We start from the raw sequence: 14861 nt of genomic DNA, 5'->3' as shown, positions 1-14861 counted from the left end.
CAGGGCTACTGATTGCTATGGGGGTCCTTGCTCTGTTCCGATCTGGTTAGCAGCAGGAGCGACAACAGCTGTTAGCTGCTAGCTCCACTGTTAGCTAACGTTAATTCAACCCACCAACTTAATTCAAAATTAGTCAACTGATACATCTTTTTACCATAAGTGTTGCCAATATAGGGACATTTGAGGGGATACAGTGATTTGCAACTTAAAAAGAATGTGAGAGGAGGGTTAAGGGTAAACTTCCTGCACTGGTGCTCCTCATGAAAAAATTGTAAGCAAACTTTTATATCTGAATCTACATTTCTATGACATATATTACTCAGAAGAAGCCCAAAGCCAAGGTTGTGGATAAAGGAGCCAAGTATTTTTGATGTCTAAATATGCATCATGTAATTTGGCTCATTGCATCTAATGCCATACAATGTTTATATGCTGCAAATACCCTGAGAGGTCTGCTATTTTAGCTTTTATACACTGGTGAGTCAATTAGCCGCTTCTTTTGTGTGCATGCACCTATGAATGTGATGCACCCCAGAGATAGTCCTTGAGAGACCAAGCACTGGCCTGAACTCTATTCTCCTCCTTTTCCTCCTTCCCTTCCTCCTCTGTTCCTCTGATCCAGGCAAATGGAAAATTGAAGAGGAGGAGGAGGAGGAAGGGGGAGATCAAACACATAGCAATCTAAAAAGAGAGGAAGAAATCCAATTAAGGACAGAAGAAGAAGGAAATGTATGCAATCAGATGATTTCCCCACCAAAGGCAACTATATAACAGGCTCTAAGACTCGTTGTTTATGCATCACAGGAAAGAAATAAAAGTCAGTAGAGAGAAACAGACCACAGCAGGAAAGGAGAGATGGCTGCATGGATAATTGGGTTTATAAAGTAAGTGAACGTCATTTCCAGTTCAGCGTAATATATCAGATTGTTTAGCTCACTGTAATTAATGTTCTCATCCCCCTATATCAGCCATAGTAAAAATATAGATGATATTATTGTGAGCAGCAATTTCAACAAAACAGGTTATAGAATAAATTGAGTTTATTTCACTCCAGAGTAATTATGTATTAATTGATCCAGTCTTTATTTAAACAAGACTAAGACTCTACAGGCATTCTAGCAGCTCTGTAAGGCCATAGGCTACCTAGGCTGTACAGCAGTGCTTTGTGCTAAATGCTACCATGCTCACAATGACAATGCTAGCATGTTGATATTTAGGAAAGTTTACCATCTTAGTTTAGCATGCTAACATTGCTAATTAGCACTAAAGTTCAGCTGCAGTTGAACTCAGTGGGTTTGCAGCTGAGCTCAGTAGGTTTGCAAGTATTTGGTCATCGATCAAAGTATTGGACAAATTAAAATTTTGACCTGGATAAAAAGTAAAAGGATCACCAAAGTAACTACAATTCATCCTCGGTGGGATACATGTCTACGCATGTCTTCTGCAAATTTTATGGTAACCATCCAATAGTTATCAAGACTTTTCATTAAAAAACAAAACCATCAACCTCATGGTGGCATTAGAGGAAAACTAAATCACTAAAGTCATTTGGCTTCATCCTCTGGGGACCATGAATATATCAAGACAAGAAAAACTGGTTCCAATGCAAACATGCATTACTCTGCTATGCAAATATCAACCATAGATGAACAACAGAAAAGCTCCCCAGAAGTGAAGGCAAAATGTTGCAATATAGGTCATTGACCCCGTCCACTCCATGTACCTGAATGAAACATTGGCTAAATTAGAGAGACAACTTACAATATGCTAACTTTAGTTAGCTAAGTAATTGTCAATTACTTAGCTAACTAAAGTTAGCATATAGTGAAACACATAGCCTGGTAATTGATTATGATTTCAATTTGAAATTTTCAGGCAGTGTGACAGCTAGTTAACACTACTTTGATGTTAAATGATGAAAATGGCTAAGGCTGTAGGTAGCTAGTTACCAGCTGATTTCCCTTTCCATTGCGGCTTCTCGGCTCATGGCAGCAGGTTGAAGGGGTGTGTCACCATAAAAAGATGTCAGCTCCCACTTTCGCAATATTTTGGCTTCAGTTTTACATAGCTGGAGGAAGTGGCTTGTGGTGTATCCGCATATACAGTCAGTGGTACCAACAAACAGTAACGATAGCAGATAACAACAAAAATATATGAACAGCCATTCAACGTATTTTCAGTTTTGTATAAATGGTTGGCTTAAACTGCTGAAATGGGATGAGGATGTTGGATTTGATTATTTTCAGCTCATTTTTCATTTCAGGGTGAGAAAATAGCTGAAAGCGACAGTGTGTTAACATGAAGAAGGGAAAAAAAGAGAGGAAGGAAGGAGTAGTCCCAGGTGAGCGGGAGAATATCTGTTCATTTGGAGTTGCACTGCCCCTCAGTGTCCCTTGTCTACTAGCCTTTGAGTGCCTCCACCCTGGAGACTTGAACGAAGGCTTTGGCGTGCATGTGTGTGTGTGTGTGTGATGAAGTAAGAGACCACATATATATTTAATCAAAGTGAATTCTGTGACTGCTTGTCGGTGTTCTCTGTGTATACCTGTGTGTGTATGGCAGAGTAGAGCAACTGCCAAGGTATTGTTATCTGTCACTGCACACTGTACAGCTCTTTTTGATACAGTTGTGAGCTTTCTCATATGTGAAAATCACTTTTCAGTATGACAGGATGGCAGTGTAAAAGTAGTTCTTTACCTTGATGTAGTGGAGGGTTGGTGGATCGAGCTCACTGCATGAAGCTCCAGTCGTCTGCCAGAAGTGAGAAAAAGTCATTGTCATTAGGGTTCTATAGCATTTTATTAAATCTGAATCACTTATCCAACCAGATTTTAACATTTCTAATAAAAGTAAAACATAACCAGCTACAACTCAAAGGTTGAGATCTGAACTATCTATTTCTAGTATTTTGCCCCTTTTCCTTGAGCAGTGTTAAGCTAGTGTCAATTAATATTTCACATTGAAAGCCTTCCAGTGGTTCAAATGGCATAAACACTATCTTTCCTGGTAGGCTTTTAATTTGAAACATTTTGCCAGTCCTCATTATAGGTAGGGATGGATATCAAGAACTGGTACTAAATTAGTACTGGTTCCTGAGTGGTCAGTACCAAAATGTTGATAAACTCCTGGACAAATGGTGCTGCTATTGTTTATGTAACATTACTTCATTCTAACACAGCTGGCATAGGTGGCGGTAAAGCGCCTTAATGATGGGAAAAAAGAAGAAGAAGAGGAACGTGCTGCACAGCCAGTGGCAGGCCGAGGAGATTGCTGCCAACGAGGGCGAATCTGAGATGGAGGCAGGAGCAGGAGAGCTGTCCGGCTTGTCAGGCTTCCAAGATAATGTTTTGGCATCTGTGTTGGCAAAAAATGTTGCTGACACTAGATATCATCATGATATCACCAGCTAAGTAGTTACCACACATTAGCTCATAGGGCTACCTTGGCTTGTTTGTATTAGGCTGCTTTTTTTCCACATCGCCCAATCCATTGGTTGAAGAGTAGGTAGAATTTCAGTCAACCAAGATTTTCTTTGGATGACTACAGCTCTAATCATTATAAAAATAAGTCTGTAGTTATTAATTCAGGACAAAGCATTGGCTTTAAGCACTTCTAATTTAACTGTTATGTTCGTAAATAAATAACTGTTTAATCTTTTCATTTTTGATAAGCAGTATCTATATCAATATTGGTATCAATAAAATCCTACCCATCCCTAATTATAGGACAGGGTTAAAAAAGGATGGGTTTTAGGACAGAGAAAGTGTTGATAAGGAATGTATTCATGCACAGGCCTTACAAGTTAAATAAGTCAATTATATGCGTGTGTAAATATTCACACACAAATTGGGATGGTTACGTAAGTGCTCATGTAAAAAGTAAAGAGGCTGTGATCAAAAAGTGGAGTTAATGAAGGTCGACACAGTAACTCAACCATCAGAAAACAGAGAGAGAGGGAGAAAGCGCTCCACAGAACTACAGACAGTGGATTGTCAGAGCTGCTCCACTGTCAAGAGGCAATGGGAATACATTAAAACACGGCTGTTAAGCGCTTTAATGACAGGCATCAAATGATGAAATAGACAAAAATAAAGCTTAATGCTCATGTCTGCAATGTGACTCGAAGTGATGAAAAGGTTTTTCTCCAACTGGATTTATGTTGGCCTCACAGAGTGGTGTAAAGTCTACTGGGGATTAAGTGCCTCAGTGACAGATGCTTTATGATGAAAAGATTTTTAAAACAGAAGATTTGTGATTAGTGGGAAATGTGAATATGATGAAAAGAATTAGAAATGTTTGGAAATACTAGAATGTGGTTTGTCAAAAATAATCACTGCTGCAGACAGGTGTTATGATTGTAATCGGTGACAGTGGAGGTTAGAGCAGTTGGGTTAAAAGTCTAAATACAGCCAGAAAATTCTGGTTAGAAAAGCAAATGAAAAATATTCTCCAAACATTGACAGCCAAACATGTTATTGTTCCATTGTTCCATTCCAAAATCAGCATTCTTCACTATTCTGGGAAGGCTTTCCACATGATTTTGCAACCTGGCTGCAGGGATTTACTTCCACTTAATCAAATGACCACTGCTGAGGTCACCTTCTGATGTTGGGTGATAAGGTTGATCTAGTTCCACCAGTTCCAGATCATCCCAAAGGTGTTGAGGTCAGGGCTCTGTGCGGGCCAGTCAAGTTCTTCCATACCAAACTGGGAAAACCATTTCTTTACAAACCTGGGTCCATATTTTTCAAACTTTTAAGAATTACACTTAAGAATGCTCTAAAGTAGCAACTTAAAGGTCCAGTGTGTAGAATTTAGTGGTATCTAGCAGAATGGACTTAGCAGAAATGGAATATAATATTCGTCAGTATGTTTTAATTAGTGTATAATCCCGTGAAAATAAGAGTCGTTGTGTTTTTGTTACTTTAGAAGGAGTCCTTTATATGTACCATGGATGTATTATAAGAGCTGGATACCGAACTAAAAATGGCGCCCATTCAGTCCTCTAGGAATTGCTCGGCTGGCGCATACGCCAAAAAAAGTTTCTAGATTCCGGGTTTGCTTCCAGGTTGTGCGGCCCACTGAATATGCGCAGTGGTGTTTCCTCTACTGGCCCTGCCCGCAAGTTCCTGCTTGGCCCAAAGACTTTACATTGTGATGACATGGCTCTAGGAAAGATTTACAAATATAAAACCTCCCTCCTGGATCAAAAGTTCATAATAAAAAGAGTCATAATTGACGTTGCAGTTTGGGGTTTCCTGTCAACAGTCTTACAGACGTCTCTTTTGCAATGGTGGTCTATGGGGAAAATGCTTTTTGGGCCTCAGGGGGATTTTTTGCTGCAATATCGCAAGTGGCCACTGGGAAAAATTGGCTGCAAAGCTGAGCAGCGGCGCCCTCTCCAGCTCTTGTTATACATCCATGATATGTACATAGGGAGCAGGTCCTCTTCTACAGAGCCCACCATGTTGCACTGCCATGTTTCTACAGTAGCCCAGAATGGACAAACCAAACACTGGCTCTAGAGAGGGCCATTTGCGTTTTTTGCGGGTTTCATGGTCACCGTAGGTTCTCCTACATGCTTGGAAGGGGAGGGTGAGGGGAGAGGTATTCGTTTGGTTGCAATGTGCAACCTCATCACTAGATGCCACTAAATCCTAAACACTGGTCCTTTAAGAGTAAAATAGTACCTCACTGAGTGTGAAAAATAAGACGTTTCTCAAATCACTCACTCCCCCGTATAGCAAAGTATAAAAGTAACTTTTAAGAGCAGCTCTCCATTGATAACTATTTGTCATGTACTTGGCCACTTGGTGGGTGTACTGCTGAGGGCCAAAGAAAGTGCAATGTCAAGTGTGAAGTTATTTGGGCACATGACATGTTTAATGAACTTTGAATAAACAAGCAAACAGTGAGCCGCTCAGCTCCTTGTCTGAGTGCAGCGGGGGCTGTTTGATATAAACTCTGTCACATCACAGCGGGGTGGGACTTCTGGGCTCTGACTTGCTGAGCGGGACAAAGGCATGAGCCCTGCTCAGTTAAACTGCCTGAGAGAGAAGAACACACTGGAGAAAAAAAACAAAGGAGGAGGCAGTAAAACCTAGACAATAGGAGCACAGACAGGTTTGATTGGCAGCAGAATCAACCAATGGAAGGCCGTAAACTGCTTCTACGGTTCAACCTTAGTTTAGTCCCACTGGTGAAGTTTCTGTCTGGATTAAAACCATTTAAATTATTAATTCCTTATCATTTTAATTGATGCATTTGTCAATTGATATAACTATATATATATATATATATATATATATATATATATATATATATATATATGTGGTTCTTGAGAACCAGTACACCTGTTTTGCAGAGTTGTTACATTATTCACAGTTGGCAGATGCATTGGTTGTCAGTAGAAGGTCATATTACTGAGTTATTAATAGGTACTCATTTGATTAAATTTATGGCGTTCCATAACAACCTCTGAAAGTACTAACAACCCTGTGACCCACAGAGAATTATATGGATTTAACAAAATGGCTCTCTTGAGTGGAACTGTAAGAGACGTACGATGAATCATAAGTTTTCACTGCAGCTTACAGAACTGAGATGAGGTGAGAAAAGAAAAGAGAAAAGAAAACCATATATCTGATTGCTATAAAATAATGTGATGAAAACTTCAAACAGACTTAGATTCAATAAAATAAATTAAAAATCAAAGGTGTCATATTTTTTGTCATGAACCTTATGTCTGTGTGAATTCTAGATAACAGGTTTTTAGTGACAGATGTCACTAGATGAAAAGAGTCACAGTCATAAAGGACACAGCCAATGCATAATCGGAATATGATGAATAGGTTTGGCTTTTGATAAAACATGCAGGCTCAGGGACGTTACAATACTAATACAGAGGAAAAAGGATCAGGTGGCAGTATGAGAAATATGTTTGAGGACTGGAATGCATGTCTTTGATTATGTCCTATCATTTGCCTCTTTTAAAGCTTTTTAGTTCTTTGTCTGTTCTGGTAACATTTTAGATGCATATGGCTTTTTTTTCAGTGTTTTTCTATCCATGTATTTTTTAGATTAACAATTTTAACAGCTTTTCTAGTTGAGCATATTTCTTGTTTTGAGCTCCTTTTTTTTCTGTCAAGCTTTCAAGTGTTGAGGTACCTTTTTTTATTAGTGGAGTTAACAGCTTTTCAAGTGTCATTTATTACTTTATGTGCCAGCAAATGGCATTAGTGTTTTGTACATAGTACAGGTCACTGAGTTTGTCATATCCTCTTGGCTACTGTCATTATGACATGCAGACATTTGCACACAAATATTAGCACACACACACACACACACACACACACACACACACACACACACACACACAAATATACATTCACACATGCCAATGCCAAGGTGCAAATAAGTGACTCTCTTCTTTGCCTAAAACACACATGCACACTTACATACAACACCATCCATTAGAGGCAGACAGGTGACAGCAGGCAGTGGTGGCATATTGTGACAAGAATGACACCTACTTTAATCACAGAGGACACACACACACACGCTCACACACACAGCTATACTCTGATAAAAAGGACGGAACAGGATGAACAGTATAGCAAGAGGTGGTGGAGGAAAGGGGGGAGGGCAGAGGAGAGAGGTAGATGGAGAGAAAAGATGGCACATTACAGTGACTTAGAGGAGGGATGAGGAGATAGAAACAGCTCAGCAGAGATGAGAGGCAACAAATGAGAAGACGAGGGACCAAACAAAAGAAGACAAGGGAATTTCCCGCTGGAGAAGGCAGGGCAAGACAAGAGAAGACAAGTGGAAGCAGAATGGGGAAAGAGACAGCTGTATGATTCACCTCTTTCCAAATGAAATGTACCAGATGTTAAGCTGTCAGGTGTTATGAACCTGTCTGCTCCTACTGTGTCCTCTGTCATCTGCCGCCAGCGAGAAAGACAGCAGCTGGCTCTCAAGTTTGATCGTTTCTTTTCTTCTTTACCTTTTATGTTTTCATCATCATAACATCTTTTCTTATCTCCTCTTTCCTGCCCTGCTGCCCTCTGAAGTTTTGAGTTTCACCTTCTCTTCTCTTCGTGTCAAACAAAGGGAAAGGGCTCTGTGTTTTTAGCCATGTCAGTGCCGGGAAGAGGGCAATGACGGTTGATGTGAACATTTCAGTAATGCATAGTGATTCCCTGACTTTTACTATAGCACCACCATAAGGTTGGTTTTCATTTTAAGGGAAATATCTGAAAAAGTATATGATGAATTGTAATGAAATTTGGTCATGATAGCCAAGGTAGCCAGGAGATGAATCCTATTGACTTTGGTGATTCCCTGAATTTTGCAAGGACAGTTCTTAAAAAAATATAACTATTATCGTCCCCTAACCTTAACACTGTGGTTGTTATTGTTGCCATGATGAGGAAGGTGGCCTAACTTTAAGGAAGTAGTAACTTTAAACCACGTCACATGTTTCTCTAACCTTAATTAAGTGTTCATTTTAACACAAACCATGATCTTTCCCTAAACCTAACCAAGTGTTTTGCCTAAACCAAACCAGACCTTAACAACAGCATTGTCACATCATAAAACATCATTATTTTTTAAAAGTGATTTGTAATGGTTTGGAAAGCACAAACAAATGACATATTCATTCTATAAATCAAAGTGATCCATTGCTGTTTATCTAATTTTAGGATTAAGATAATTGTGATATGTCTCAAGAAGGGACCCTATTCTTGCCAAAGTTGTTTGCGAAAGGTTTTCAGGCACCCTTGGACTTCCATGTTTTTGGGCTCATTGAACATCCATCTCTGGCTCAGCTGGATGACTTCTGGCTAACATCTGGCACACATAAATGGAAGAGGCCCAAATTGTGATAGTACAAAGAGTTATTTCTGAGTATTTGTAATGTTTAGTGTGAAAAAAGAGCCTGTCAGGGTGTCATGTGACCTGCAATTCCAACTGTGGCCACTACGCTAAAATTGTCTGATAGAACAGCACTGTTCCTTGGAGCTCAGTCCAAACGCACATCAGTAAATTATTACATCACTGGCCTTAACTCCATGTCAGTTTAGTCATGCATTATTAAGGCTTCAGTTTGCTGTAAAAGAGGTGCTTATTAAATCGTGTGTCTTAACACCCCTCCTCCTTCACCTTTCCAAAGTTGGAATCTGACAATCATGCCCACCTCATGTAGTGACTGGCCAGGTGTGAGGAGGTGTCAAAACAGGCCAAGTTTGAATTCACAAGCTTTCTTTTGTCATTCTTCACACACCTTCCAGCTCTTTCTGTGGTTAGCACCTAGTTATCAATGGCTGTGACTCTCTATGAGGACAGAGTCTTCATCCACTTTTAAGTGGTTCCATTTGGAACAGCACTAGCTGACACTTCATACAACCAAGTTCATTTAAAGCATACTGAGACATTGTATTCTGTAAGTTTAGTCTGTTAAGACTGTTCCATCCAGTGATTTCGGGGGTAGCAAACCAACCATATGCCCCTCAGGATCAGTCTGTTTTTGACTGTACTGTAATGGCAGCCTCTTTGCCAGATTAGTCAGTCTCACCTTTTCTGGTTTGTTCTCAACTCCTGTTCTCTCCTTCCACTCTTCTTTTAGTACTGAATAGAGTAACATGCCTTGAGCTTTCCTCTCCCCTCTTCTGTCTCTGATCCTATATTTTTCTCTGCCTCACTTGTCTCTACTATCTTCTGGGTTCTGATTACAGCAGGAAAACAGAAATCTGTCTTCAGCTTCTGCTTTTGTTGTCCTGTTATTTCCTTGACTTTCTTCTCTCTGACATCCTTTCTGGTTTCTTTTTCTGTACCACTCTTATCGTCGTCTCTTTCATTCTGTTCTTCCTTGCTTTTAGTAGGGTTTTTTTTTTTTTTGGGGGGGGGGGGGGGGGGGGGGGGGGGGGGGGATCCTCTGTGTTTTGATCCTGCCATCAAACATTTTTTTTTTTTTTTTTATCAAATGTTGGAAGCACTACAAAAATACATTGCAACTATAAAAACATATAAAAGTATTTCAAAAGTGCTAGAAAATGTTTAAGTTGTTATTTATGTTGGTGTTGGCTAATGGTGGCCGCAATATGTGCACACAACAATCATAGAACCGAAGCATACAGGTTGGAAAAACTGTTTGACATTTCATTTAGGGATATGGTGGACAGAATATTTTGCAAACAAGATGAAGAAGACCAATCTGTATTCAATCAAAGTCTTCTTTTCTGTATTTCATGTTTGTGTTGGAGAGATTGAAAACCATCTTCGGTCAAAATATGAGAGCAGGTTGTTGCTCCTCTTCAGCCCTCTGTCATCCGCTGCAAATGTGAAACACAGCAACCTGTTCTCGCCTCCTCTGCTCTTCATTCAAGCCCTTCCCTCCTCTGCCCACACATCCTCTCTCACCTGATAGGACTATGAGAACAACCTGTTGACACTTTGCCCCTTTCCGACAAACTCTCCTGACCTTGCCTCAACTCTTCATTCCCTGTCCGCCTCTCCCCAGCACTTTCTTCTCACCTTCTTCATTGTCCTCCCCTGCCCCATGCTCTCTCATTAGTCTTCTTCATGACACACACACACACACACACACACACACACACACACACACACACACACTGGGTTAGGTATAACTTTATTATGAATAGTTTCTGATTTAAATGGAATTATATATTTAATGTGAAAGGGGTCACCATGATGATAAGAGAATTAATACCCAACTCTGCAGCCCTACAGAGCTCTTACGTCTATTTTAACTCATTGTTTTTATAGAACTGTATGGTTAAGTCCACCTTTCTCAAGAGCTCTGTTTCCAACAGAAGGAGGTAGCTATTTTAAGCAAAAAAAAAAAAGCTCAGATTTTTACAGAAATAAAAGAATGGGATGTTAATCCAAACTATTCTAAAATGACCATTTTCATTAAAAACCTTAAATACCTACATATTACTTCTTCTCTAATCCAGACATCTAAAGTATCTAAATACAGCTATTCGTTAATAGCTCAATCTGTTCGCTTAATTCTAATTCTAAAAATAATAAAATAATAAAAAACAACATTATTTATCATTAATAGCTAATTCTGCACACGCTAGTCATTATTTCTGGTAATTCTTTTCTAATCTAAAAACCAAAGTACCTACTGATTCAGTTATTTGTAGGTAAGAGTTAAATTGGCCTTTCCCCATCTATCTTAAGTGCAGGTACAGAAAGCAAAATTTCCTTACATGAATGCATAGCTGTGGCATTCTTTGAGCTATGTCAATAGCATTTCCGGGTTCTGTTGCAGAAGTAGGAAATCCTCATTTCAAATGCCATTGAAAAGTAATGGTAATAATTAAACATCCAGCCTTGGAACACAACCTTGCTCAACAGTATGTTATGTTTTTTACTCGGCAGGACGGTAATTAAAAAAAAAAAAAAGATCTTCAATATGCCTTTTTTCAGGGGCCTTAACAAACCTCATTTCCTATAAGCCCTAGACCATTACAGGTTAAAAGTCACAGCTTGACAAAAGAGGTGAGGCCATTGGCAAAACAAGAGGTTGTGGTTAGCTCAGACATGTCTGTAATAACAGTAGTATAGTGAAGACTGAACAGTGTAGAGAATTTTAGACAGCAGAGATTACCACTACAGAGGTAGAAAAATTCACTTTAGATGAGTGTTTGTGAATACTATCGAAATGGACAAAACCAAGCTATGAAGTAAGTTAATTTGTTGAAGTAATGAGGTGAAGTTTTTTGTATTAGACAAGTTAAATGAAAATAAAATTGTATTGTATATTGACCACAATGGAGCTGATATCAATAGTGGCCAAAGGTTAATATATATACACCTGGGTAATTTCACTCAATAATGTTGGATAGTAGCATTGTACCTTTTTTGCCATCGCTATGAACACTGAATGTTAAAAAATTGATTGATTTTCAGTTTTCTCTTTTGGAAATGCCAAAGGTCAAACATTACCTCTCAGAAGTGGGGGTAGTGTGGCACTAAGGAACTGGATTTATGCTCTAGTCTCTATGGAGGAATCTTCTGAGAGACTGTCAGTGAAAATACAAAAAAATATCATGTTATGACTTAATTCACCATTCTGTGAATGGGAAGATGAATGATGAGTTCCAGAAATTCTCTGTGCCCCTACTCTATGTTTTCTGTCGATTTCACATTGAAAGCAGTCAAGTTGTGACAAGCTCCTCCTCTCTGCAAGTCTGCTTGATTTTGCATAAATTCCCAAGCCACATAAGGATAAGAAATCAGTTTGAAATCATGAAATTCGGGTGCAAGCTCTCACACTAACAACAGAGAGCAGAGTGGCGCAGCGGAAGCGTGCTGGGCCCATAACCCAGAGGTCGATGGATCGAAACCATCCTCTGCTAATTGTCAATTGTTTTCATTCAGGAAGGCTCCATGCAGTCTCCATCTTATCCATCCATGCGCAAATTGACAAATTTTCAGAGATGTCCTGCCCTTTTGCTGCTGTAGTGGACACCATAATTATGTTGCAAGCAACTGATGCAATATAAGCTGTTGCAGGCTTTGACTTGACAATTTTCATTGGTAAATACTTGACAGATCTATGATTGTAGCTGTGAAAAAGCCTCACTGGCAGGTAGTGTGGCCGAGTGGTCTAAGGCGCTGGATTAAGCCTCAATTCTTTCAGTAGGCATGGGATTGAATCCCACCACTATCAGTCAAATGTTTGTACTTTGTTGTTCAGGTAACCATCAAAAGCAGTCTTTACTAACTGAAAGTGTGGCAGGGTGGTCTAAGGCTCCAGTCTCTCAGGGTCATGGTTTTGAATCCCACCACTGCCAGTCAGACAGTCCTTCATTGTCCCAGGTAACCATGGAAAATATTCTTTGCTAACTGGAAGTGTTGTCTCAGGCTACCTGCAGTCTCTATCAGCATGGGTTCAAAATCCGCCACTGTGGCCTTCAGCTCTTGGAAGTTGGAATTTTTAGCCATAAACACAGGATAACGGTGGTAAGATGGGAAAAGTCATTTAAAATTCCAAGAAAGGTCTCATGCAATTGCTTGACTGTGCATACCGTTAAAGGGAAACTGATGAATTCTTAAACCTAAATGTGCATCTACTCAGTGCTTTTCCATCACTGTTTTCAGAATGAAAGAATTCACATTCTTATAACAAGGTTATATTTCAGATTGAAACATTTCCACTTTGGCCCATTGCTTCAAGTAGATTTGCATAGGAAGAGCCAATCTGATCGTCCTTTCTGGAGGTCCACTTGATTTAACAAAAGTCTCCAGGTGCTCTGAGACTGGTTTGAAATCAGGGAAATATGGGTGAAAGGACAGCATGGCCAACAGAGAGCAGAGTGGCGCAGCGGAAGCGTGCTGGGCCCATAACCCAGAGGTCGATGGATCGAAACCATCCTCTGCTAATCATACCGTTTGACATCCAACAAGGCTCCATGCAGTCCCACTGCTGCCAGTCAGACATTTTGTCCTTCATTGTTCAAGTAAACCTGTCAAGTACATGGCCAGGCTAAGGTGTTCAATTTAGCCTCCAGTCTCTATGGAGGTGTGGGTTCAAATCCCACCGCTGCCATATTTAGCTCCTGGTATTTGGAGTTTCTTTTCATAAACTGGCCATCATGGCAGGAAGGTGCGAAAGATCTTAGCTGTTAAAGAAAACTCCCTGTCAGGTAGTGTGGCCGAGTGGTCTAAGGCGCTGGATTAAGGCTCCAGTCCCTCAGGGGGCGTGGGTTCGAATCCCACCACTGCCAGTTGGAAGTTTGCACTTCATCTGTCAGCTAACCTTTGAAAACTGTCTTTGCCAACTGAAAGTGTTGTCTCAGGCTACTTGCAGTCTCTATCAGCATGGGTTCAAAATCCACCACTGTGGCCTTGGAATTTCTAGCCATAAACACAGGGTAAAATTCCCAGCAAGGTCTGGTGTAATTGCTTGACTGCGCATACCGTTAAAGGGAAGCCGATCAATTCTTAAACCAGAATGTGCACCTACTCAGTGCTTCACCATCAGTATTTTCAGAATGAAAGAATTCACGTTCTTATGACAAGGTTATATTTCAGATTGAAACATTTCCACTTTGGTGCGTTGCTTCCAAGTAGATTTGCATAGGAAGAGCAGTTACCAATCTGGTCCTCCTTTTTGGAGGTCCACTTGATTTACCGAAAGTCTCCAGGTGCTCTGACATTGGTTTTTAAATCAGGGAAATGTGGATGAAAGCCCTACCTTCCTTAACGAAGAGCAGAGTGGCGCAGCGGAAGCGTGCTGGGCCCATAACCCAGAGGTCGATGGATCGAAACCATCCTCTGCTAATCGTACATTTTTACAACAACCAGTCCCACCGCTGCCAGTCAGACATTTTGTCCTTCATTGTTCAAGAAAAACTGTCAGTACATGGCCAGGTGAACATGATTAAACTATCCCGTTTGTATTAGACTTGTATCAAATATTGCCCAGCAAAATCCTCTGGTGATCATGAACCCGATATCACTGATGTCCAAAGGTGAATATTTGAGTTTTCATGATTTTAAAATAGTGCTGGTCAAAGCAGAGACACCTGGGAAATTCCTGCTCTTCATTCATCTACAATATCCTCTGCTAACTGAAAATGTTGTCAGCCAGTAGGACTCCATGCAGTTGCTTTTTACATGGACGTGTGGGTTTTAATTCCACCACTTCAGTTTCTGGTGGCCTTCAGCTCCTGGTACTTGGAATTTCTAGCCATTAACATTGTAGGAGGAAGTTGGGAAAACTAAACTAAATGAATGTCACTGAAAATTTTGAGAAAGGTCTCACACAATGATTTGACTGTGCATACTGTTAAAGGGAAGGCGATGAATTCCTGAACTTAATT

General features: G+C 40.1%; 1 long non-coding RNA gene and 4 other non-coding genes across 5 annotated transcripts; all 5 read left to right on the top strand.

Annotated features, from left to right (window-relative positions):
• Positions 1-627: 627 nt before the first annotated feature.
• On the top strand, positions 628-3601 carry LOC121902495. Its single transcript, XR_006097571.1, has 3 exons — positions 628-884; positions 2264-2341; positions 3179-3601. It is a non-coding gene; the product is annotated as an uncharacterized LOC121902495 (long non-coding RNA).
• Positions 3602-12320: 8719 nt separating this feature from the next.
• trnam-cau lies at positions 12321-12392 on the top strand. The gene has a single exon. It is a non-coding gene; the product is annotated as a tRNA-Met (tRNA).
• A 954-nt stretch (positions 12393-13346) lies between these two features.
• On the top strand, positions 13347-13418 carry trnam-cau. Its single transcript has one exon. It is a non-coding gene; the product is annotated as a tRNA-Met (tRNA).
• A 263-nt stretch (positions 13419-13681) lies between these two features.
• On the top strand, positions 13682-13763 carry trnal-aag. The gene has a single exon. It is a non-coding gene; the product is annotated as a tRNA-Leu (tRNA).
• Positions 13764-14247: 484 nt separating this feature from the next.
• Positions 14248-14319, top strand: trnam-cau. The gene has a single exon. It is a non-coding gene; the product is annotated as a tRNA-Met (tRNA).
• The last annotated feature ends 542 nt before the right edge of the window (positions 14320-14861 follow it).

The sequence above is a fragment of the Thunnus maccoyii genome, chromosome 8, assembly GCF_910596095.1.
Source record: "Thunnus maccoyii chromosome 8, fThuMac1.1, whole genome shotgun sequence".
Classification (NCBI taxonomy): domain Eukaryota; kingdom Metazoa; phylum Chordata; class Actinopteri; order Scombriformes; family Scombridae; genus Thunnus; species Thunnus maccoyii.
Note: the sequence above shows the minus strand (reverse complement) of the source record. Positions and strands in the feature narration are given on the sequence as shown.